General features: G+C 40.0%; 1 protein-coding gene and 1 long non-coding RNA gene across 2 annotated transcripts in view; one reads left to right on the top strand and one right to left on the bottom strand.

Moving 5' to 3' along the window:
* The window catches only part of EXOC4 (exocyst complex component 4), a 718,447-nt gene that overhangs the window by 450,125 nt on the left and 245,061 nt on the right, over positions 1-23,261 (top strand). The gene's annotated exons all lie outside the window — the stretch shown is intronic.
* LOC113911313 lies at positions 1,731-17,405 on the bottom strand. Its single transcript, XR_003516437.1, has 5 exons — positions 17,317-17,405; positions 13,859-13,907; positions 13,282-13,392; positions 6,628-6,711; positions 1,731-2,540 (listed from the first exon to the last, which is right to left on the bottom strand). It is a non-coding gene; the product is annotated as an uncharacterized LOC113911313 (long non-coding RNA).

Consider the following 23,261-nt stretch of genomic DNA (forward strand, 5'->3'; position numbering starts at 1 on the left):
TGCAGGAGGAATCAGATGACCTCCACGTGGGAGGTGCAGGGAGCCTCTGTGACCGTTACAACATTGTCTTCGTCTGTTCAGGCTGCCCTAAGAACATACCAGACTGGGGCAGCTTCCAAACAACAGGAATTAACTTCTCACAGTTCGGGGGGGTGGAAATCCTAGGTCAGGGTGCCGGCAGGTGTGGGCGCGCGCCTTCTTCCAGGTTGTGGACTTCTTGTTGTAGCCTCACCACCCCAGGCGGAGAGGGGAGAAAGAAGTCTGTGGGATCCTTCACAAGAGCACTAATCCCATTTTTGAGGGCTTCACTTTCACAGTCACCCCTCAAAGGCCCCACCTGCTAATAAACACCGTCACCTTTGGGGGCTGGGATTTCAGTCTGTGAACTGAAGGCAGGGGGACACACAGGCATTCAGACCATAGCAGTTATTCATGTTAAATCTTGGAGGATGGCAAAGATTTCTTCAGGTGAACAAGGAAGGAATGACATCCTAACCTGAGAAATTGAACACGCGGAGAGCGCAACATTGGAAAGATGCTCACACATTTGCAGAACTGCAAGTCACCCCCTGAACCCAGAGTGCTGGGCATACGTGGAGGCATGGTAAACATGAGGCTGGAGAGATTGGGCTATGGCTGGAGCCGGGGGGCCTGTTACGTAGAGGGCTAGTAAGTTTGGATTTTCCGAGTTGGGGAGCATGGAAGGAATTGAAGTCAGAGAATGGTTGAAATGTCAAGAAGAGGGTGGAGGACAGGGAGGAGGAAATGATACCGTTCCTTACAACAACATGCCAGACAGTATCTACACCCTTCATGTGTACTAACTCACTGGTATAGAGAATATTCTGAACTGGGCAAAATCAAAGGCAATGAGAACACTGTATTACAACATTTGGGTTGAGAAACGATGGGGTCTTGAACTAAGGTTGTTTGAGTAAGGCTGGAGCGAAGGGGTCTCATCAGCAGAATTGACAGGTCTGGGACCATCCGCTGGAGGTGAAGGAGAGGCAAGAGGCCAGGACGACCTCTCCAGCTCTGCCTTGGGCAGGTGGGTATGTGGCAGTGCCTTTCTCTGAAATCGAGACTGTAAGACTAGGAGCAGGCTTCAGGGCAAAGATGATAAATTTAGATTTGACCTTGGAGCACTTGGTCCTGATGAGATAGATACCCAAGAGGAGAGCATTGGTTAGGAATACCTCTCAGGAGCTCCCGTGGGCCGCGGGGGGACGTATATGTCAGGGAGTCTGTGGTATTGGAGTGGTAGTTGAAGCCATGACAATAGTCGAAATGGACTAGGGAGTTTATTCCGTAAGGGTGACCCTTAGAGAATACCCCCACTTCAGGAATGGTCAGAGGAGGGAGGACCAAATGATACCAGTACAAATTACTGTAGTTCTTTCTTTCTTTCTTTCTTTTTTAAGGTTTTATTTATTTATTTGAGAGAGCGCAAGCGGGGGGTGAGGGTTGGGAGAAGCAGGCTCCCCGCCGAGCAGGGAGCCCAACATGGGGCTCGATCCCAGGACCCCGGGATCATGTCCCGAGACGAAGGCAGTCGTTTAACTGACTGAGCCACCCAGGCACCCCTACTGTAGTTCTTTACTGCGATAAAATGTCCATCCATCATGACTGTATAGTATTGATTGGTTATGTGAGGTGATGTACTATGAAAGATAGAGAGTAACACTTTAAAAACCAACTTGGTTTTACTTTAACTTTAATGCCAACAAATAGGATAAAACATCCCATGCCTAATTAGTAATAAATTATAAGTTAATAATTATTAAATTTGACTATTTTTCTCTCTTAGAATTTAAAGGAGCTACTAAGTATTGTTTCTAGGATCAGGTCTAAAGCTGCTCAGAGAAACCAAATTGATTTCTTTTTCTCTACACACATGTCCTTGCGGTTATCAAGGAAGAATAGTTCACATTTTCCCATAGATTTATAAACAGCGTATTTTAGTTGGTGATTAGTAAATGTTTCTTGATAATGATCATTCTCTTATAGAAAAAGAAAATCTTTGCATAAAGGTCAACGCTGCATTTCTTCCATATGCCTTCCTCGGTAAACATAGTCTATTTCAAATATAATTCCACTGCTGAGGATCAGACCAAAGACCACCAGAAACAGGTGCTAACAAATCCTGCATTCCTCAGCTTTGTTACCGCAAGGCCTACTAGATGCTGTAGAAGGTTCTTCACAATGTTGCAAAGCCATAGGAAGGTAGTCAGTAAGCCTTCTGTGTAGAATTTTTCAAAGGTGTCACAGTAGAGTAACGGCAACACTAAATTCCATTCGCTGAATGCTTACTATGGGTTAGGTTCTGTGCCAGTAGGTACAATACACGTCTTCTCTCTCACTCTCACAACCCAGCGTCCACACACACTGAGCTTTGTAGGCTCTTTCCTCAGATGTCCCCATTTGTAATTTCTTTATGTCGACTCAGGATGGAAAGTTTGCTCTGAATATCTTGTCCTCGCTTCTCTGTGGCGCCCCTTCGTCCTCCAAACTTATTTCCCCAAAGTCTGCATGGTGGCTCCCTGCACCATGAAATCATCAAGAAAACAGTGTGGATACCAGTGAAATATGTGGATGAAGAAAAAAAATTATCATTCTTTTACAACATAACAGCCTTTTTTTAGTTCCATAGCCTTCAGTCATTTTCCTCCTGCATATGTATTCATACACTACCACGTGTACTAATTTGTATTCTGCTTTTCCTCTTACACATCATATTTTTTCATATTTCCATATAATTTTCATAATTATCATTTTCATTATAAAAACAGTATTACTCCATTACAGAAAATAAATCACCCATAATTACCAACTTGATGACACTTCTTGCTTGTTTTCTCTAAGTACCTGTGTTCCAAGTTAAGGGGGAGGGTGGGGATGTTTAAATAGCTAAGGAAACCTCCACCGACACTTTGTTTTTATTTTGATAATGTCACTTTTTTAAAAAAAAGTTCTTTCAGATTCACTTTATCTCTCTGAACTTCCATTGTTCCAACTGTCAAATGAAGGTATTGAGCTTTATTGTCTCTAAGATTATTTCTAAAGTCCTTCTACAATGTAGCCGGTCTGTGACTCCGTTTTAATGTAATAAACCTTGATGGCATTGGTAGTTCTTTGCTTTTTTTTTTTTCTTTCTTTCTTTTTTTGCCCTGTACCTCACCCCATTGAGAATGCGGTGAAAGCTTTGGACCCTCTCCATTTAAAAATACCACAATGCACAAACACAAAAAATGTTTCATGCAAGACCATCTGGGGACCAAGAATCTTTTGCTGTAAGCACAGGAAAGGAAAATTTATGGAAATGACAGGATTCAGAAAGTATTAACTTTCTGGGAGGTGGGAAAAATGATGTGGTTCCTCTTTCTCTAATATTGTGCAACCAAGAAAGCAGAAAATGGGAAGAAATTCTAAAAAAGCACGTATCAAACACACTGTAAAGTTACATAAAAATATTGACTAAAGTGAGTTTTGAATATTTGGGTGTGATTAGTTTAGGACAGTCACTGTGACTGTAGTCAAAGATGGTGACTCTTGGAGCTACATGGAAGTACTGAACTCATGCTTCCAGGAGGAAAGGGGAAAAATGGGCATGATCATGATTGTCTGGCTGTGCTTTAAAAATAAAGCTCCTGGGTGGCTCAGTCCGTTGAGCGCTGACTCTTGGTTTCCTCTCAGGTCATGAACCTTCCAGGAGGAAAGGGGGGAAATGGGCATGATCATGATTGTCTGGCTGTGCTTTAAAAATAAAGCTCCTGGGTGGCTCAGTCCGTTGAGCGCTGACTCTTGGTTTCGGCTCAGGTCATGAACCTCAGGGTCAGGATCATGGGATTGAGTCCCCTGTCAGGCTCCACGCTCAGCAGGGAACCTGATTGGGATTCTCCCTCTTTCTCCCTCTGCTCCTCGCCCCCCCCCCCAAATAAATAAACAAAATTTTTTAAAAAATAGGTATTAAAGGACTAAATATGTTCCCTAGCTTCATTGTACGTTATTGCTAAATCTGTCTATGCAATTGGTTGGTCAAGATTTTGTTTACTGTTTGTAAGTGGATAAGCAGACACCGACATCCTGCCTTTATACGGATGAGACCCTCTTCCTATATGTGAAGGCAGTGGCTCCTACTTTAAAATATGATTATAATGGGGAAATGATGTAATGTTGAATGTAAGCCATTGAACATAAGTTACATTTTACGGCTCTAGTTAAATTGCTTGGGATTTTTCTGCTGAGTTAAAGAACACAGGAGGGAAAAGTAGTTTTAGAAAAAAAATACGAAGCGTCTCATTTTTTAAGATGTAGATGTTGTTTGCTTTGTGATTTAGATGTTTAAAGAAGTATCAAGAGGATGCCTCAAATTTGGAAATGCCCTAGTTGAGATGGGAGAGAAGAATATCAGCAAACAGCTCTTTTCCTGAGAGACTGTGGGGTCATCACCAAGAGACCTCTGGATACTGTGCTTAACAAGATAATGGATTCTTCTAAGAGTTATCACATCCTATTGGTTCGGTTTCTCTGGAGAACCCTGACTAATATAGTACTATTATTAACCCCATTTTCAAACAGACAAGGAGACTGAGCCCTAAAAAAAAAAGTAAATAACTTGCTTGAGTTGACACAGCAAGTAAATTGTGAAGCAGGGATTGGAACTCAGGCCTACTGGGTCCACATCCTCCTTTCTTATCCGGAGAGGTGAAGGAAGGATCACTTTCAGGATTGCTTTTATTTTCTGTTCAGTCATGGAATTCTAAATTGCTGGACTCTGTAGGAAACATCTTTAAAATGCTACTACTTATGACTGACCCAGAAGGAAAGTCAAGAAGCTAGTATAAAATAATTAAATCAATGCATAATTTATTCATTGAATTGAATGGGTATTTATTGAATGCCTGTGACCTCTCAGGCGCCATGCCAGACTCTAGGGTTACAAAGATGAAAAGCCCAGGACTCTGTCCCCAAGGGGCATATCCTGCTGTCTAGGGGAGACAGACATGCAAACCAGCAGGTACACTTAGGATAAGAGAGTTTTGGTAGTGAAATATGTTCAAATGCAGTGAGCTCGTTGGAGATGAACACATAATCTTCTTTTCACCCCTATTTTGTGTATGTATATAGATGTTTTGTAAGTAGAACGGGAACGCCATATAGTTATTGAAAAGTTGAAAAGTGTGGGTGGGTGCATGTGTGTGAGGTGTGCGTATGTATAAAGTAGCATTAATTTTTCTTGCCTGGATACCCAAGGGATTCTTAATCTTTGAAGTTTAATAACTTAACTAAAATATATAGTATTTTTTTTCTGTGATACATTGTGCCTTTTCGAACTTTAGATTATAAAGAGTATAAAGATCACGGTGTTCTTGAGGAAAAATCAAGAATTGAAGTGCTTTGGCAGTTTGAAGTACTTAAGAAAAGTTGAAATTTCCAGGCATTTCTGGAGGGTGCAGAAGAATGTGGAGAAGGGCCAGAGGCAACTTGATAGGCTAGGCAGTTTTAAATATGGTCAGATTTGTGAGATTCAGGGATTGCTCCCCATGCCAAAGATTCCCTCCCTCCAGCTTATAACAGTGCCTAAAACTGTGCCATTAAAATCTACTAGGTTAAGGCATTTTGCCCTAAATGGGTTCTGTAGAATTCTGTTTTGCAAAATGTTAAGAGATGTTCTAGGCAGGGGAATAATTCCATAAGTAAATAAGAATAAGATTGGAAAACACTACAACTAGTTCCCTTTTTAGTAATTAATTACTCCGTAAGATAGTAAAGATCCTAAAAAGTCCCATAATAAGAAAAAAAAATCATTTACTTTTATTTATACCAGGACTTCCCAAATTCATATGACCACATAATTCTTTTTTTCCTGGAATATTAGATGAAGACATTATTTTTCTGAATTTAAAATTCTAATGATCTGGGAGGAGCTGATCGATGATGATTAATAATAACAAATTAATGATGTAATAAAAATAATACCTAAACTTCAGTGCATATTTACTGTATCCCAGGTGCAGATCTAAAGTGGCTTTATATGATTACCTTATAAAACACAACAATCCTGTGACCTTCCTCATTTTACAGATGAAGAAATTTAGGCTTATCAGGATTGCATACCTGTGTCATGGTTACACAATTAGTAAATGGCAGAGCCAGGATTCAGACCTTGCAGCCATGACTCTAGGACTTCTCTCTTACCCCCACTGGGTAGTACCACACATAAAGTTAGCAGATATGTGTGGCCTAGAAGCACTTGGCTGTTGACCCCTTTTCTCCATGCCAGCAAGCCGAGAGAAGCACCTTGCTGAGTCGGAGTCCTGATGGACAAGGAGGAAAAGGAGTAGGAGAAAGGGTGCCGGTCTTTGAATGTGGGGGGGGGGGTGGGGGGGAGGGAGGGTGGTCAGAGTTCAGGAAGGAGTCCAACAGAAGAAAAGTAAAGTGTGTGGGTGGTAGTACCCTTCCCCTGCTTTCCAGTTTGATCTAGAGTTAGCCTCTACCATAAGAAAAGAAGACACAAGAAATACAGAAAAAATGAAAAGCAGAGTACAGGTTAAAATTAATCATTGCCTCCAAGTCAGCACCAGTCTGACCAAAGATGAAAATGAGAGGACAAGTCAAATCCCTTACAGGAAAAATCACCGGGAGATAACGTCCACTTTTACCCATCCTGTTGTGATGCTCAGTTCCATGTGGTGAGACTCTCCGTAGAACCTGTGGACACAGCAGATGTATTGAGTCAGATTTGTACAACAGAGACGCTCAGGAGCCCTTGTCCTTTCTCTGTTGGTGTTTTTTAGCAAGGAGAGTAGCATTTTGGTGTAGTATTTTTGGACAGTAACTACGTTTGAGGATTCGTACTACTTTTTTTTTTTTTCCTTAACACAAATTTTTTCAAAATATTGGCTTTCAGTGACGGAATAGGATAAGGAAGGACATACACTACTATAATATTTCCCTTAGCGAATGTCAGTTCCTGGAGTAAGGGTGAAGACCGGGGGGGGGGGCTGTCCAATCACTGGAAACCTGTCCCCTTTAAATCTCAGAATCCGTGTCTTCCAGGGCAAGTCCCCACTCCCCCGACCTCCCTGTCTGATGCTATACGCACACCTGCGCTTTCTCTCTGCTACTCCAGTGAATGCCCTTCTGCCCAGCTGGTTTGACTTTCTGCCATCCTAGGCCTCATTTAGGAAAGACCTTGACTGGCAGCAAAAGCAGGCAGGTAGGTCTCCTGACTTTCATTCCTCTATCATCTCCACTCTACTACAAAGTCTTTCCAAAAGAAAGAAGTTAGAATTAACATAGCATGTCTAATGTCTTGTCAGGCTAATTTAAAAGAAGTCTTTTTTCTAGACAACAGAAAGTTCTCTGTAATAAAAATATTTACATGGCCCAGGAAATGGTCTCCTTATTTGTAAGCAGTAGCTGATACAGCAAAATTATAATAGAGTAAACATATTTATATCATCTCTTGGATTTTCCGTTATTATCATTATTTGACCTGTGTAATACCCACCTTTACAACTTGATGACGAAAACAAGACAGCCTATTCACAACCCCACACCAAAATTCGCATGTTATCAGCCTATCAATGATCAGATTGACTAAAGTGAGTTTTGAATATTTGGGTGTGATTAGTTTAGGACAGTCACTGTGACTGTAGTCAAAGATGGTGACTCTTGGAGCTACATGGAAGTACTGAACTTGTGCTTCCAGGAGGAAAGGGGGAAATTGGGCATGATCAAGATTGTCAAACGAACAAATAAATTAAGACGTTAGTATTAACGACAAATCTACTGGGGCTTCCGCCTCCCGTAATTAAGAAGTCTTAAAGGATGATTAGCATTTTCTGTTGATGTTTACCTCTGAAATTTTGAACAAAACAATGTAAGCAGAAGATACCCTGAGGAGCACTTTTGGAAAAATTCCAACGATTGCATAGCGCCACACAGATGAAATGAATTAATTAACTTGGATAACACTATTTCTTCTAAAGCATCTGAAATAGACTCATGAAACTCATAAAAACCCTTGTATTTTCTAGCATATGTGAGAGTTCAAGGGTGCTTAAGAGCCTATTTTGAAAGATTTGCTATGAAGCTCTCTTGGCAGAATGTACTGTTGCCAAAGTTGAAAGAAAAAGAGGCTGCCTGTAGGATTATCCAGTTGTCAATGTCTTCATAGAATCGAGGACTGGAAGGAGACTTTAGAGCACTTCTAAACTATCTTTTTTGTTTGATTTTTAACCAAAGAGTGAACTGATACATAGATTGGCTCTCACCTCCCTGAAAGTCCCATACCTAGTTTCCGTGAAAGAGCCAGGACTAGACCCCAGATTGCTGAAAAGATGAAGAGAGATTGACTGCTCTTCCCACCCCACCATATTGCTTGACTGGTATTTGACTTCCTTTTCGGTGTGAAATCAACTTTGCTGATTGAAATAATAGCTAGTAAGTGTATTCTCTATATGATTTGGTTCACTTCTAACCACCTCCCTTTATAACTTACCAGCAGTACTAATCAGTAAGCAAACCATTTTCACCTGGGCACAGTGATTTTTACCTATCCTGAAGAGACTGACAGAGTGGACAATTTAGGTTCCTGTCAGAAGGCTTTTCTTCTCTCTCCTCACATGAAACTTCACTTCTTCTTACCAAGAAGCAGTGAGCAAAAGGGGTGCCTGGATGCCTCGGTTGGTTAAGTGTCAGACTCTTAATTTCTGCTCAGGTCGTGACCCCTCAGGGTCATGAGATCGAGCCCTGTGTCGGGCTCTATGCTGAGCGTGGAGCCTGCTTAAGATTCTCTCTCCTTCTCCCTCTGCCACTCCCCACTTGCCTTCTCTCTCTCTCTCTCAAAAGAGAAAAAAAAAGCAGTGAGCAAAAGGCACACGCAGAGATATGTGAATGCTCTTCACTGCCTCCTTGAGTTCGTCTCTCTCATATCTGGACTTCTCTCTCTACATCTTTGGAACAGGAAAGAAAAAGCACAGATGTGGGGTGACATCAGGTAGCCAGGTAAAAGGAATGGAGACTTGTCCTGGAAGACACAGGATTCTGAGATTGAAAGGGGACAGATTTCCAGTGATTTGAGAGCCCTCCCTCCCCTCTTCCTTTTTACTCTAGGAACTGACATGCTGTTAAGGGAAAACATTAAGATGGGATTATAAATTCTATAATCCCATTGGATACTTGGTTGTAGAAGGAGGCAGACCTCTGCGTGGGACCCAAGAGGATACTGAAATCATTGACAAGAGTTTTTTTTCTTGTTTTCACATGTATATGTCCTGTCCCAATATACAGTGATAGAATTTTCATCTTAAGTGACAAAATTTCAGATCCTGAAAGTTAACGTATTGGATTTGAACAAATGAAATTGCTGACTCTCAACTATATTTTACCTATAAAAGGGCAATTTCATATGGCTTCAGTTAAATAGTAAAAGTCAATAACTGAGAGCCTATATGTGTAAAAATGTCATAAATGACTGGTGAATATTAAACATTATTAGAAACAAAAAACTGAACCTTAAACCATTTCCTTACCCTTGTCAAATGGTAAACCAACAGATAATCTTATATTCTGCCAGGGGGATCGTTGATTGATACAACCACTAAGTATGGAAATATTTAAACTTAGTGTTTTTCACTTATAGATATTTATATCCAGGTAGTACACTGATACGTGAGTAAATATTTTTGCACAAATATGTTCCCAGCAGCTTGCTTATAACTGTAGAAAATTGGAAACAAACTAGCGATAGGGGAATGGTATTGTGCTACAGCCATATGACATAGTGTTATATAATAACTAAAATGCTATTTACCAAGTGTGTGTGTGTTTTTTTTTAAGATTTTATTTGTTTACTTGTCAGAGAGAGAGAGAGATTGAGCAGGGGGTGCAGCAGCCAGAGGGAGAAACAGACTCCCCTCTGAGCAAGGAGCCCAGTGCGGGACTCGATCTGGGATCATGACCTAAGAGCCAGGCGTCCCTTTACCAAGTGTTTTTAATGATACTGTATAAGAAGGGAATAAAGTAGAATCGGAATGGTATATACCATGTGATCTTAACTATATAGTCTCTAATAAGAAAATGCACCAAAACATTGACAATGGTTATTTACTTTGTACATTTCATTGTGTTTTGCAATTAACATGTATTGCTTTTATAATGTGGGAGGAGAATAATTGTTTTCTGGACATCAATACATAAAGTCAGGATGTCTGCCTGGCCAAAGGTGGCGTGTCCACATAGAACCATGGACATCTGCTTTCTAAGAAGCTTCCAGGTGGAGTTGGTGCTGCTAGCCTGGGGACCACACAGAAACTTATGAATGGTGGTTAGGTTTATTTAAAACAGGACTGAGCACCAAGTATAAATGGTTGTCTCTTAAGTCACCCAGCTCTAGCAAATGAAAGTTTGGAGTATAGTTTGTTCACTGTCTTATTATGTGTCTGCCTTGAGGACTCAGTACCATGCCTTTCCTCTCGGGATCCCCTTCACCTAGAACAGTACCTAGCAGCAACAAGAAAAATGTTTGGTTATGTTGGTTGGTTTATTGAATGAATTAAGTGGTAAAGAGCCCAGTTTTAAAATCCTAAAAAAGGGAATTAGACCACTGGTTCCTTTAACTTGCCAGCAATGTGATGGTAAGTAGATTCCTTAACCTCCTGGTGCCCATTTGCTCATCTGTAAAGTGACTTCATAGCGTTGTTGGAAGGATTAGATGCATTAATATGCAAGTTTTAGAAGAATGCTTAATAAATGCTCGCAGCTGGTGTTGCTTTTATACAGGGCTGCTTGCATTTTAATGTTTTCCGAGAAAGAAAAGTTACCTGAGTATTCAGCAAAACAACGACAACAACAAAGAAAAAAAAAACATTACAACACCACACTTTTAAGAGAGGAAAATTAGAGTCCTTTTATTAAGAACAAATCTTGGGGAAAGGACTATGGAGAAAAATGTTCTCTGAAAGCAGTTTGACAGATTTCTGCTAGACATTTCTGCTTTAGTGGCCCTCACAGTCCCAGGATTTACCAACTATGGGACCTCTCAAAAGTACTTCAAAGTTTCTTAGTTTTCTTTTGATTTTTGTAGCCATAAAAACATAACTGTCATGGATCAGTAGAATTTCTTAACCTTGTGACTTTTGCCCATGTCTCTTACATTAATGGTGACAATACTGATTCCCTTATAGATTACATGTGAAGATTAAATGAGGGATTGTGGCTACATGAGTGAGCAGAGTGCCAAGCAAACAGTTGATTCAACTTAATAAATTTTTATTTTACCTCCCCACTTTCACTTCTGCTCATCTTTCTGCATCCCACAATTTCTATGTGGTTTTCAAATGTTGAACAGATGTCAAGGTGTTTTTAACTAGGATTGGCATCCTTTCTGAAAAACTTCTCCAAAAGGTCGCAATTGAAAAAAAAAAAAATTATCCTTCTGATACTCCTGCCATTAAAAAGAAGGGGTGCTCTAAGCATGCAGTGAAGATATGAAGCCCTCTTTTCTCTTCTAGTGCAAGAAGCCTCATGAATGTTTCATTATGGTGTCTCTAAGTTGGGGACGAATCCATTGACCCCTCTTAGGAGAGTTCCAGCATGCTCTGGACCGAGAGGATTTGGTCCAAGCGTACTGCATTTTACTGAGGCAGACACGCACTGGATCTGTTTGGTTTGAGGCTCTCAGTTCAGAAACCTCCTAGTCTTAGAGGACTGACTTCCTATGAGATCGTTAGGAAAGAAACTCTGTATCTCAGATATGTATAGTTCCGTTCAGTGTTCTTTTGCATAATATTAGAAATAATGAGAAAGTTAGGAGTTTCCAGTGTATTGAGTAGCTTGGTAAGTTACTTGCTGTTAGCTAAGGAGTTGCTTAATATTGACCAAGCTTTTGCTAATCTGGAGAGCGTTGAGATCTATTATACATATATATAGACCTTTCTTCTTTGTGTGACATCTGCAACGTGGTAGGAAAGACAGTAAATTCAAAATTCAAAGACCTGGTTGTGCCATTTATTAGGTATGTGATCTTGGGTAGGACATTTATCCTCTCCAGATCTCAATTCCTGCATAATTAAATATAGATAATCACTAGGTATCATACAGTTGTGACCATCAGATAAGCTAAAATGTGTGAAAGCTTTTGATAACCTATGAAGTCCTACCCAGGTAGGTGGAACTTTTAGGCTATTATATTATTTGTGAACATAAGCTTTTGTTTTGTTTTCCTATAAAATGAGCATATCCTGTTGCTTCAGGAGAGTTTGTACTTTCATTTAACTGGGTGTTATATCTAATCAGAATCTCTGTTTTTTTCCCCCTTGATTTCAGGTTTTAACTTTTTTTTTTCAGGTCTTAATATTTAAATAGAAGTGATCTCTAACAGATATAGTCATAACCCACCTGCCTTTTAATTGAATTTGTCCCTGGTTTACATGTAACCTGTGCTAGGTAAAAATTAAAAAGCTGAATATTCAGCTTTGCAACATAGATAGGATTTGAAAATGGCTGGTTCTCATTTTGAAAACCCAAGGTTCATGCATATTTCTAACTATAGTAGACTCGGGAATTAGAAGTTGTATATATTGTCTCTAGATGTGCTTTTTTTTTTCTTTTTTGTTTTTTTTTACCATGAGCAATCATTTGTTTCTTAATCACTAAAAGTATCATTTTTTTTTGTAAGTATAGGATAAATATAAGAAAAGAATGTATTTTGGGGCACCTGGCTGGCTTAGTGGTGGAGCATGCAACTCTTGATCTCAGTGTTGGAAGTTCAAGCCCCACATTGGGTGTAGAGATTACTTAAAAATAAAAAATCTTTAAAAAAAAAGGGGGGGATATATTTTAAGATCTTTTAATAACATAGCGTTGTGGTAAAGTTTATACTTGGAGTTATTCTGGAAATAATCTAATAAATTTTTTCTTTTTTCTGCATTATTCACCTTCCTCTGTATTACAGTCTTTCCTATAAGGAAACTATCAGATTAACCCATCATTTTTATTTCCTCAGTGTTAAATAAGCATACACACTTTAAACCTTACCTGTGAATTATGGTTACTCTCCCTTTTATAATTTATTTCCCTATTCTCTTTTGAGACTCCTTTGGGACACAAAGTGGCATTCAGGCTTTAAAAGAGAACTGTACACACACACACACACACACACACATACACACACACACACACACAGTTTTCTGCTCAGCCCCATAAAACTGAAGTAGAATGAAATCTGGTAAAGTTCAAGCAGAGTTAAAGAATCCAATTCAATTGAGCTTTTACCAGGAGTTCTGAGTGAAATAATTGCATTATCGATGCTTCCTCTTCAGTAAGATTTCTTCTATTTGCTTTCTTGTACTTGCTTTTGGGAGGCTCATATTTAGAACTTCTATGCTTATATAAAAAAAAAGAGAGAGATAGCTTTATAATTACTATGTAAGAACTGTGAAGTGGGAAAGAATACATTGGCAAGGCATATTACAATTACTTTGTCATGCATCTGGTTATGTTGGCATATTTGTTTAATTAAATTCCCTGCTAATTATAACTGTATGTACTTGTGTTAATTATTATTTGCTTAACACAGGAAACAGTGTAATTCTTTAAAGGAAAGCAACTCACTTGCTATTGAAATTAAATTCCAATGTAATATGCTTTCTAAAATAATAATAGTGATATTTTAATAGAATGGTAGTTGGAAAATATTTATCTAACTCAGTGGAATTGGGACTGGCTAAAATTTAACAGAGTTATTTTAATATCAAATTGTAATTGGGAATAATAAATTTTAGAATATAATGGTCAACATTATACCAAACCACCAACTGATGCTATCCACACACGAAGGACAAATTTTCACCTGTTAAGGAAAACCTTCTCTGTCATTCTGAAACTCCTTATCACCTATTCTAGAAGAGAGAGGGAGAGAATTAGTACTTGACAGTGATCCTCAAAGGACCAACAAGTGCAGTTCACCTTTTAATACCTTGTCTGAAGCATTTGTTTAATGTCAGATCGCCCACATCACTTGGTTATAATCACTCATGGTACCTAGTATATTTAGAGGTTTTCTCAGGCTTGCAAATCATTATCATTAGAGTGAAAATAAGATTCCCAACAGAGTTGGGTCTTTTCTCTTTCATTCTTTTCATCTTCTCTCAGTTTCAGACATTTTCCCCTTCCTCCAAAGGTTTCCCCTTCCCTCCGACTCTTCCTCCCACTAGATATTTTTAAAAATTTCTCCCACTTACCTTGTGATGAGCTGAGGACTCTTATTTACATAACTGTCCCCTTTCATTTGCATGTATCCTTGCATCTGTTCAGAGAGCTTGAGTCTTCTCTTTTCCTTCATTTAGTTTAAAATTAATTTCTTTCTTTAAAATATCAACTTTTTTGCCATTTATTCTTTGTTTATTCTCCCTAATTCACATCAAAAACTTTTCTTATCTCAAGAGCTTTAGCTTTGGCTCCAGACAGAAATGGGTTCAAAGCATGCCTTTTCAGGTGAATTGCCAATCATCTGAGAATCAGGGTCTTTATTTATAGAATGGGACTATCAGTGGTGTCTGCCGCCTAGGGCTAGAGATGAAAAATCAAATTCCATATGTAAAGCATCTACATCTAGTTTAAACTATCACCAAGGTTAGGTAATGAATGTTAATTGGCAAAATGGACACACTGCAGTGTTTTTTGAGAGGGATTCCTTGTTACCATTGGACATTTGTATTAGAGTCACAGGAAGGCAATATCTACTAGCTACATGTTAACACTAATGAATCCCCTAAAATTTGATGCTGAATTTAGGACAGATGTTCAGTTGAATTCAACAAACACTTTTTGATTGAGGACAAGGCACTGAACTGTGTACAAGGAAAAAAGGCATCCCATGGTCTAGTGAAGAAGTCAGATCAGTAAATGGAGCATTTCAAAATTTTGTAATATGTGCTATGGAAAAATATAAAGAGCAAGTTACGGGAACACATAGAAGAGAGGATGTTATATCAGAGGCCATGACATTTAAACTGAGTAACTGGGCAAATGGGAATGCCATTAAGCAGAATATGTGGAATACAGTAGGAAGAGCAAGGGCCTGGATTGAGAGAGGAGCTAGCAGTCATGCTGTACATTTTGAATTGGAGCTTCCTCTACATCATGCTTGTGGTAACGTACAGCAGGCAGTTGAAGTTTTGTGTCAGAAGCACTAGTCATGAATTTTGTATTTAGTCATTGGTATAGAAGATGCCTTGAAGCTACTACAATAATGATATTGAGTGTGGGTATGCAAAGTAAAAAAAAAATAGAAGTAGGTGACTGATATTTAAGGTTAGATGGAAGAAATGAAGCTGAAGAGATCAAAGAGGAACAGTGAGTGGAGAAAGAAAAGGGAAATATTCAAGGAATGGAAAAATAGCCATGTGTTTCCTTCCCACGTGAGGGGGCAAATGATGGTGATCGTGTCAGATGACGTGGAGGCATAGAAAGGATGAGCGCTATCAAGAGGTCACCTGTCACTTTCAGGCGAGCATGTTCTGTGAGAGCCATTCAGGTGGCTGAGGCAGTACCAACCGCTAGTGTAGACTGCTCTAAAAATAACTTGAGTGCAAAAGAGGGAGGGGTTCTGTCTTCTTCCACATAATTTGAGAAAGCAATGACTGATCAAGGTAACATGTTAGAAGCAATTTAAACTGTTCTCAGCATACCTGTAGCCTGTAACTTTCTGCTCTTTTCCTGCGTAAACAAAGGAGAGAACCCTACCATCTAAAGCCTCTTGGACATTGTCTCCAACAGCATGAATTAAAGAATAGCCATGGAATGTTTTTCCAGTGCAACTTAAGCCACCATAAACTAAGTTTTGGTGCCACTGACAAGCTTTCACACAAATTAAATTTGATCCATTTGAAGAAATGAATTCGGGATGAGTTACCAAGGGGGATTCTAATCTAGGACTAGGGTTAAGAGCAAGAATAATCTGTAAGTGAAACAGCAGTTAGAACTTCCTTTTTTATATTTATTTTTTTAAAGTAGGCCCCATGCCCAGTGCAGAGCCCAGTGCAGGGCTTGACTCCTGACCCTGAGATCAAGACCTGAGCTGATAACAAGAGTCAGACGCTTAACTGACTGAGGCACCCAGGCGTCCCAACAACTGACTTTTTAATTTATTTTTTAAAAGTTTTCTTTGTAGAATTATGTATGTTTAAGAATTCAGCTATGACTCAAGCAACTTCCATCACTTGGTGATAAAATATATCAGTTGCAATTTCTGTATTTTTAGGGGAGGCATGGAAGCTTGGTGGTAGGAGGAGGATCTTGAATAAGTTTCCAAACTGAAAAAGAACACAGGGCCCAATAGCTTCATATCTTGAAAATAGTGTTGCTTGTCTGCTTTCCATCAGCATATTTTACTTTGCCTTTTATGGAGCACTATATTATTATATATAGAAGGTATTATGGGAAGCAGTTCTTTTAAAATTTTTCTTAGTTGTGACCTAATAGAAAATTCTGTCCTGTGGCATGTCTGTATTGCTAAAGAAGATAGCCCAAATGCATCTTCTCCAGCAACTTGTAAACAAGGTGTCTTCCATTGATTAATTACTGATGAAAATCCTGAATGATTAGCACCTTTTATGTATAAAAGCATCATGCCTGGCCCCTGTGGGAAACTGACTGACCCTAAAGAACCAAGTCTCATCCAGAGGTTTAAAAGTTGCTGTTGACAGCCTCCAGACCCAGAGTGGTGGTTGGGGTGGTAGCATTGGTAATGACTGGAACTCATAAATCACCTCCAGTAGGCAGTTGGACTTGAATAATTCAGAGTGACTCTACATCTAAGCACCAACGTATTCCACAACTCCCAAGAAATCTACAAAATTATATGACTGACTCTTCACACTCTATAGCCCTAACAGTAGGGCTCCCATAAAGTCATGAGCCTGTCATCTTCATGCTTTCATGTGAGGGGTTCCAGGGACATTCCCATGTCCACACGTCTTTCTCCCATGACTCGACTAGTGCAGCTGAACTCTGCTACTGGAGATTTCCTGAGTTAATGTATTGTTTTCATTCATTTATCTACTCGACCACCAAGTATTTTTTGCATATCTTTAGTGTGTATCATTTCTTCCTAGGCAATTCTAAGAGATAAAGATGTATGATCCCTCATCAAAGGAAAAGGAGACAGAATAGCAGTTTCTGAGCCCAAACTATGTATCAGGCACTGTCCTAGGTACTTTAGTTAATCTTGCAAACAACCTTGAAAGGTGGTTGGTGATTACATCTATTTTGTAGGCGAGGAATTTGAGGCTCAGAGAAATTACTTACCGAAGCTTACACAGCTACCAAGGGCAGATTTGAAGTTCCAACTCAGGTTTGTCTTCCTCAAAAGCCTGTGCCCTGCTAGTGCTCCTTAAGGAGCTAATAACCCTGTAGAAGAGACACGGAATGAAAGGTGCAGTAACACACACATTAAGAAGTTTGAATAAAATGCTGTTACAGGCACCTGGGTGGCTCAGTTGGTTAAGCGTCTGCCTTCAGCTCAGAGCCCCACATCGGGCTCCCTGCTCAGCGGGGAGTCTGCTTCTCCCTCTCCCTCTGCTCCTCCCACCTTCCCCTTCCCCCGCCCCCGCCGCTTGTACTCTCTCTGTCTCTCTTTCAAATGAATAAATAAAATCTTTTTAAAAAATAAATAAAATGCTGTTACATTAAGAAGTTTAAATAAAATGCTGTGGCAGTTCAAAGAGGGATAGAAATACTTCTAGCCAAGAGATTTAGGGTATATTTACACGGGGGGTGGGTGACGTTTAGGCTGGGTGACAAAGATGAGAACTATCACCCATGCCAGATCTGTACCTCTGAAACAAATAATGTTAAGAAAAACAAATATATGTTAAGGAAAAAAAAAAGAAGAAGATAGTAGGAGGGGAAGAATGAAGGGGAGTAAATTGGAGGGGGAGACGAACCATGAGAGACGATGGACTCTGAAAAACAAACTGAGGGTTCTAGAGGGGAGGGGGGGTGAGGGGATGGGTTAGCCTGGTGATGGGTATTAAAGAGGGCACGTTCTGCGTGGAGCACAAACAATGAATCATGGAACGCTACATCAAAAACTAATGATGTAATGTATGGTGATTAATATAACAATAAAAAAATAAAAAAAAAGAACTATCACCCATGCACCAAATTTAAATTTTCTTTCATCTACGAAGTAAGCATCTTATTTATGGCATCTTATACAGTGCTTCGGTTATATAGAAGTGTAGTGACTGTTGGAAATAAATATTCTCCAGTCAAATGTATTTGACCCCAGCATAAAGGAAATGAGGGGAAATCTTGAGGCACACTCTTTTCCTCTTTAAAAGGTGGCCTCAGCTAAGGCACTTAGGATGAAGTCTAGGCGGGAGGTAACATGAGGGTATTAAATAATCAAGTGCTGAGGAAGCTAGATTGCATAATTTTGAGGAGAGAAACCCTAAATTGAGAGAGTTATAGTCAGTAACTTATAAATGAACTTCTTGAGTATAGTCTTTCTCCCCAGAGCAGGGTTTGTAAGACTTGCCTGGCCAGTTACTTTGTTACCTTACCTACAGCCCTTCCCCCCTTTCTGGGTGTAGTCCGAACTCTCCAGGGAAGATCTGGCCCCCATCCGCAGGTTCTTTCACTTTGCTTTGCCTTACATCGGTGCCTCACTCGTCCCCGAGTGTTTTCTGTCCTCCTCTCCTCCAGCCATCGGCCAGCTTCAGTATCTACTGTCCTCTGATGAGCCTCTCCTGAGAACTGGTTTCTCCTTCCTTTCCTTCCCACTAGACACTGACTATATCTGTGTCACAGAATCGCTAGTATTCAGTGCACTTGTGTGTTTTCCTCTTAGTAGATGGTATGGTTTTTGAGAACAAAAAACATGCCTTTATGCACATATCCCCAGTGGTATGCCTGATACATAGTTATCACTTGGTAAATACTAGCTGGATCCATATACAAAACAATGTAGAGACAAATGAACAGTTTTATCCTGAGCTGACCCTGTGTATAGCAACCCAGTTCACAAAGTCCTTTAGCTTTTTTAAGCCTGTGGGCCAGTGTTACCATCTAAGGCCCGAGCCACAGAAGCCTCGGGACAAGATATTGCAAGCAGAGCTAATGTGGGAAAACCCAGAATGGGATTTTCAATATGGTAATTATCTATCAGTACTCTCCTGGGCAGATGTAAATATCATTTAATGTACGCACAGATTACTGGATTTTATTGGCTCTTGAGTATGTCATAATTAAGTGACTGCTTCTGACTGTGGAGTCAAGATCGTACCATTTTAAAAATAGAACATAATCATCTGCTCTGATCACTTAGATAAAATATTATGGCTTATTTTACATTTCTGTAATGCACATCGTGGAGCTTTCTCAACATTTACCAGCATCCCAGATCACAGCTAATTCTTAACGGAAGTTGCAACTGACTTTACCAGTCAGTCATAGGGTTATCTTTAGACCTTTGGCACCAGGATCATTCTCACACTGGCTCATTACTCCTCGTGGAGGAAAGATGGGAGCAGGTGTGTCTAATGAGTAGCGTCTACATTAAGTAGCTGACAAGCAGTATGCTAATTCAGTTTGCTTTGGGGTCATACGTATGTTTAATGAGTATTTGTTGACCAATTCCTTTATCTTAGTCCAAGGATTTTCAGAAGTTTTGCCATAACCAACAGTGTGCAAGTATGCATACATACATATATACTTATGGACAGACATACAGAAACATATATTACTACACACAGTATACTCTGATATTTTCTGTTCTGTCCTATTCTATTGTATTATCACCCCATTCCGTTTTGGTTATGATGCGCACGCAGTTTGAAAAACACTGCTTAGCCATTATCAGTAACACAGACTAAACGGGTACAGAATGTGACCTCGACTCCCAGGAAATCCTATATGAATGTACATTATACACCACTACTGGAGGGGGTGAGTGGGAGGTACCATGGATGTATTATATGCAGGATCTTACGTAACTTCTATCAACTGACAGTCTTTTTTCTTGTTTCGTTTAACCTCATTTGCAAACGTTCCTTGCTTAGTTGCAAACTGTCATGGATCTGTTTTGGGGGAAGCTGATGAGTAATCTTGTGAATGGAAAGATGAACTGAGGGAAATTACTTACTTTCTGTGTTGACTCAGGCCCCATTTCGTCTTAACTCCCTAGTTAGGGGACATCAGTAATGGTTCTGTCTCTGCAATTCATCCCTAAATAAAATTAATTGGAAACTAGATAGCTCCCTAATAACCATGCTTGCTTTTGCATAATAGGAGAAAAGGATTAAATTCTTTGTTCTAATTAATAGGAATGAAAATAGAATCGCAATCCATGATAGGGCAAAATGAGAGAAAATAAGGCTTGTAAGTAATTTTCATGGTTGTTTAGGAATAATTGTTTCATTATTGAGTTAATAGGTTTTACAAACAGCTCCCATTTCCATATCATATTTCTGCAGTAGCTCTTTATTGAGGTTGCCTAGGCAGAAGATGTCAGGATGCTATTTTCAATCCATCACTTGTCTAAAATATGAGTTCCTAAGTAGTTGGGGGAGGGGATGCAGCAGGAAAGAGTAAGGTATGGGAGGGGAAATAGGGGGTCAGATTGAAATCAGTTGATTAATAAGACAACACAATTCATTCACCAGCTTGTTTCAAAGGAGACTCTTACTATTCTGGAGAGAAATTAGACATCAGATCCCTCATAGGCCCCAGGCTCTGACATGTGTTTTATAATGACAGTTAATTAGCTGCTGTCTGCAGCAATCATAGGCTGTCATTTCTAATACATTTCTGGGAAGCTGGAGGACAGGAGAAGTCACCCCCTCCCCATCTTCCCCCTTCCCGTAACTGAAATCGTTTGCCAAAATTAACCATGAATATATGAGGCACAAGTTCAACAATTATACAGCCGTTCTGCACATTTATGTTTCCTACTTGGTATGTGCTCTGCATCCCAGGCTATGCCGGGTATGCATTTTCCAGACAGAGTTGTTACTGCAGCCAGCCTTGGTAATATTTCGGAACATCTCACACAGTACTCCCTAACACCTGGTCTCGTGGAAGATACCACTTGTCGTTGCAACTTAGGCATTAGAACACAGAGTCTTCCACGAGTCTTCCACGCTGTCGAGCTCAAACCACTGGCACCACCCCCACCACCATTTTTCCTAAAGCAGAAACTGCAGTGCAGTAATTAAAATTATTTATTCTCCTATATGTAAACCTTAAATTTGGATAACTCCTGCAGTAGTATCTCATCTAAAATTTTAACACCCCCCCCCTTTTGCTGAACATCATTATAACATGGTAATGAAGTATAACAGGAAAGAAACTAAGCAGAAACCCTCCTTGTGACAGCTTAAACTCATAAATTATTAAAATTTTTAGAGACCTTCCGAATGGTCTTTATTTTACATGCAAAGACATTTGAGGCCCAGAGTGCTACAGAGTAAGCCTGAACTGAAACTCCATTCTCCTGACTTCTGGCCTGTGTCTCCTTTCCTTTAGAGCACTACTTCCTGCCTTATTATCGGAGTGACTTTGTGCAAATCACTAGACTTTTGCGACCTTGAGTTTTCTCATCTGTAAAATGGGCATAGAAAGCATACCTTCCTTGTAGGGTTGCAGTGAGTGTAAATGGGGAAGCTACTCCACAGTCATCTGTAGGACTCTGGGCAATCTTGTGTTGCCCTCTGCTTGGGGTTTGTTTTGGGGTTTTTTTAGATTTATTTATTTATTTTAGAGTGAGCACAAGTAGGAGGGGCAGAGGAAGAGAGAGAATCCAAATCAGAGTCCCTGCCAAGCACAGGGCCGGATGCGAGGCTCGATCCCATAAGCCTGAGATCTCAACCTGAGTTGAAACCAAGAGTCACTTGCTCAACCCACTGAGCCACCCGGGTACCCCCCCCCCCGCTTGCTTTTATCATATGTCATCTTTACCCAGTACTTACCTAGACCTCATAAATACCCACTGAGGGGCGTAAGAAGGCTTGCTGGAACTTTCTGGTTGAAAACTATACTTTTTAACAGGTGATCCGCTAAGTTTCTCTTTCCTGTTTAGAGACATGTCTAGTCAAGTCATGTGCAGAAATTCGGTCTTTTTCAACTCCCAAGTTCTCATAACTAGTGTCCCTAGGGTAGTGGTTTCCAAGCATAGCAAAGTAGGAATTCGCTAGAGATTTTCTTAAAAGTGTAGATTCCTGCTCCTGTGTGACTTCTCTCCTATCAACATGCACCCCAAGTAAAAACCTAATGCAGTAAGTAGGTTTGGAGTAGAGCCTTGAGAGTCTGTACAATTGCTAGGTTTTGTTTTATTTTTGCTTTTTGAGCTCCCTTGCTGACTGCCTGGGAGATGCTCCTTACCAGAGCAGATCATATATCCCCAAAATGTGCTACCTTCCACAGCAGCTAAAATCTCTGGATACTTTCTTGTGGATTCTAATTAACTCTTACATTTTGGAAGTTGAAATGTCAGCAGTAAGCTGATAACATAAATTCTTGGAGGCACTGACTTTCCTTCCCTTGCTCTTATGTACTCATACACACACCAGCCTACTGCCCCTGCTGTCCACTCCCCTGCACCCCAGCTCCTCCACCACACTCCGTCTACCACCCTTCCAACCTAGAGGGACGCGCATAGCAGATAGCCAGTGTCTGTCAACAGAGGTCTGCCGTCCACTACCAGCAAAGAACGTGTCTGAGATTTGTTCTGTGTTGTGGTTGTAGTGGTTTTAATCTCCCCACACCCATCATTCTAATAATAGGGCTGAGTTTATATGAAGCCACTCCCTGTTACATCTGGTCTCCTCACAAAGATATATTTTCAAAACACGTAGCTGGGATTAGGGATGCGATGTGTGATGCTGAGTGATTACTCTCTGTGTGAAATAAACTGGTATCAGAAAGCTGATTAAGCCATATTCTGGACCTCATTGTATGAGTCTCTATCCAATGAGCTAACCCAGCCCCAGGGCAGAGTTGGAAAGGGTACAGGAGTGCAGACCATCAACATCCCTGAAGATCCAGACTGATACCTTAAATTATTCTCAGGCATGAGCAGAAAGTGTATGCTTAGTCAATTCCATATGTGTTACTATAATGGTTCACTTGCTTTCTAAATGAATACAGCCTCTGTACCAGCTGTGGACTCCTACTAATGTTTGTAAAGGTTTAAAGATATTCCAGTAGGAAGTAGCATGACATCGAATAAAGATGTTGAGAAAAGAAGACAA

Source organism: Zalophus californianus, chromosome 12 (assembly GCF_009762305.2).
Source record: "Zalophus californianus isolate mZalCal1 chromosome 12, mZalCal1.pri.v2, whole genome shotgun sequence".
Lineage (NCBI taxonomy): Eukaryota > Metazoa > Chordata > Mammalia > Carnivora > Otariidae > Zalophus > Zalophus californianus.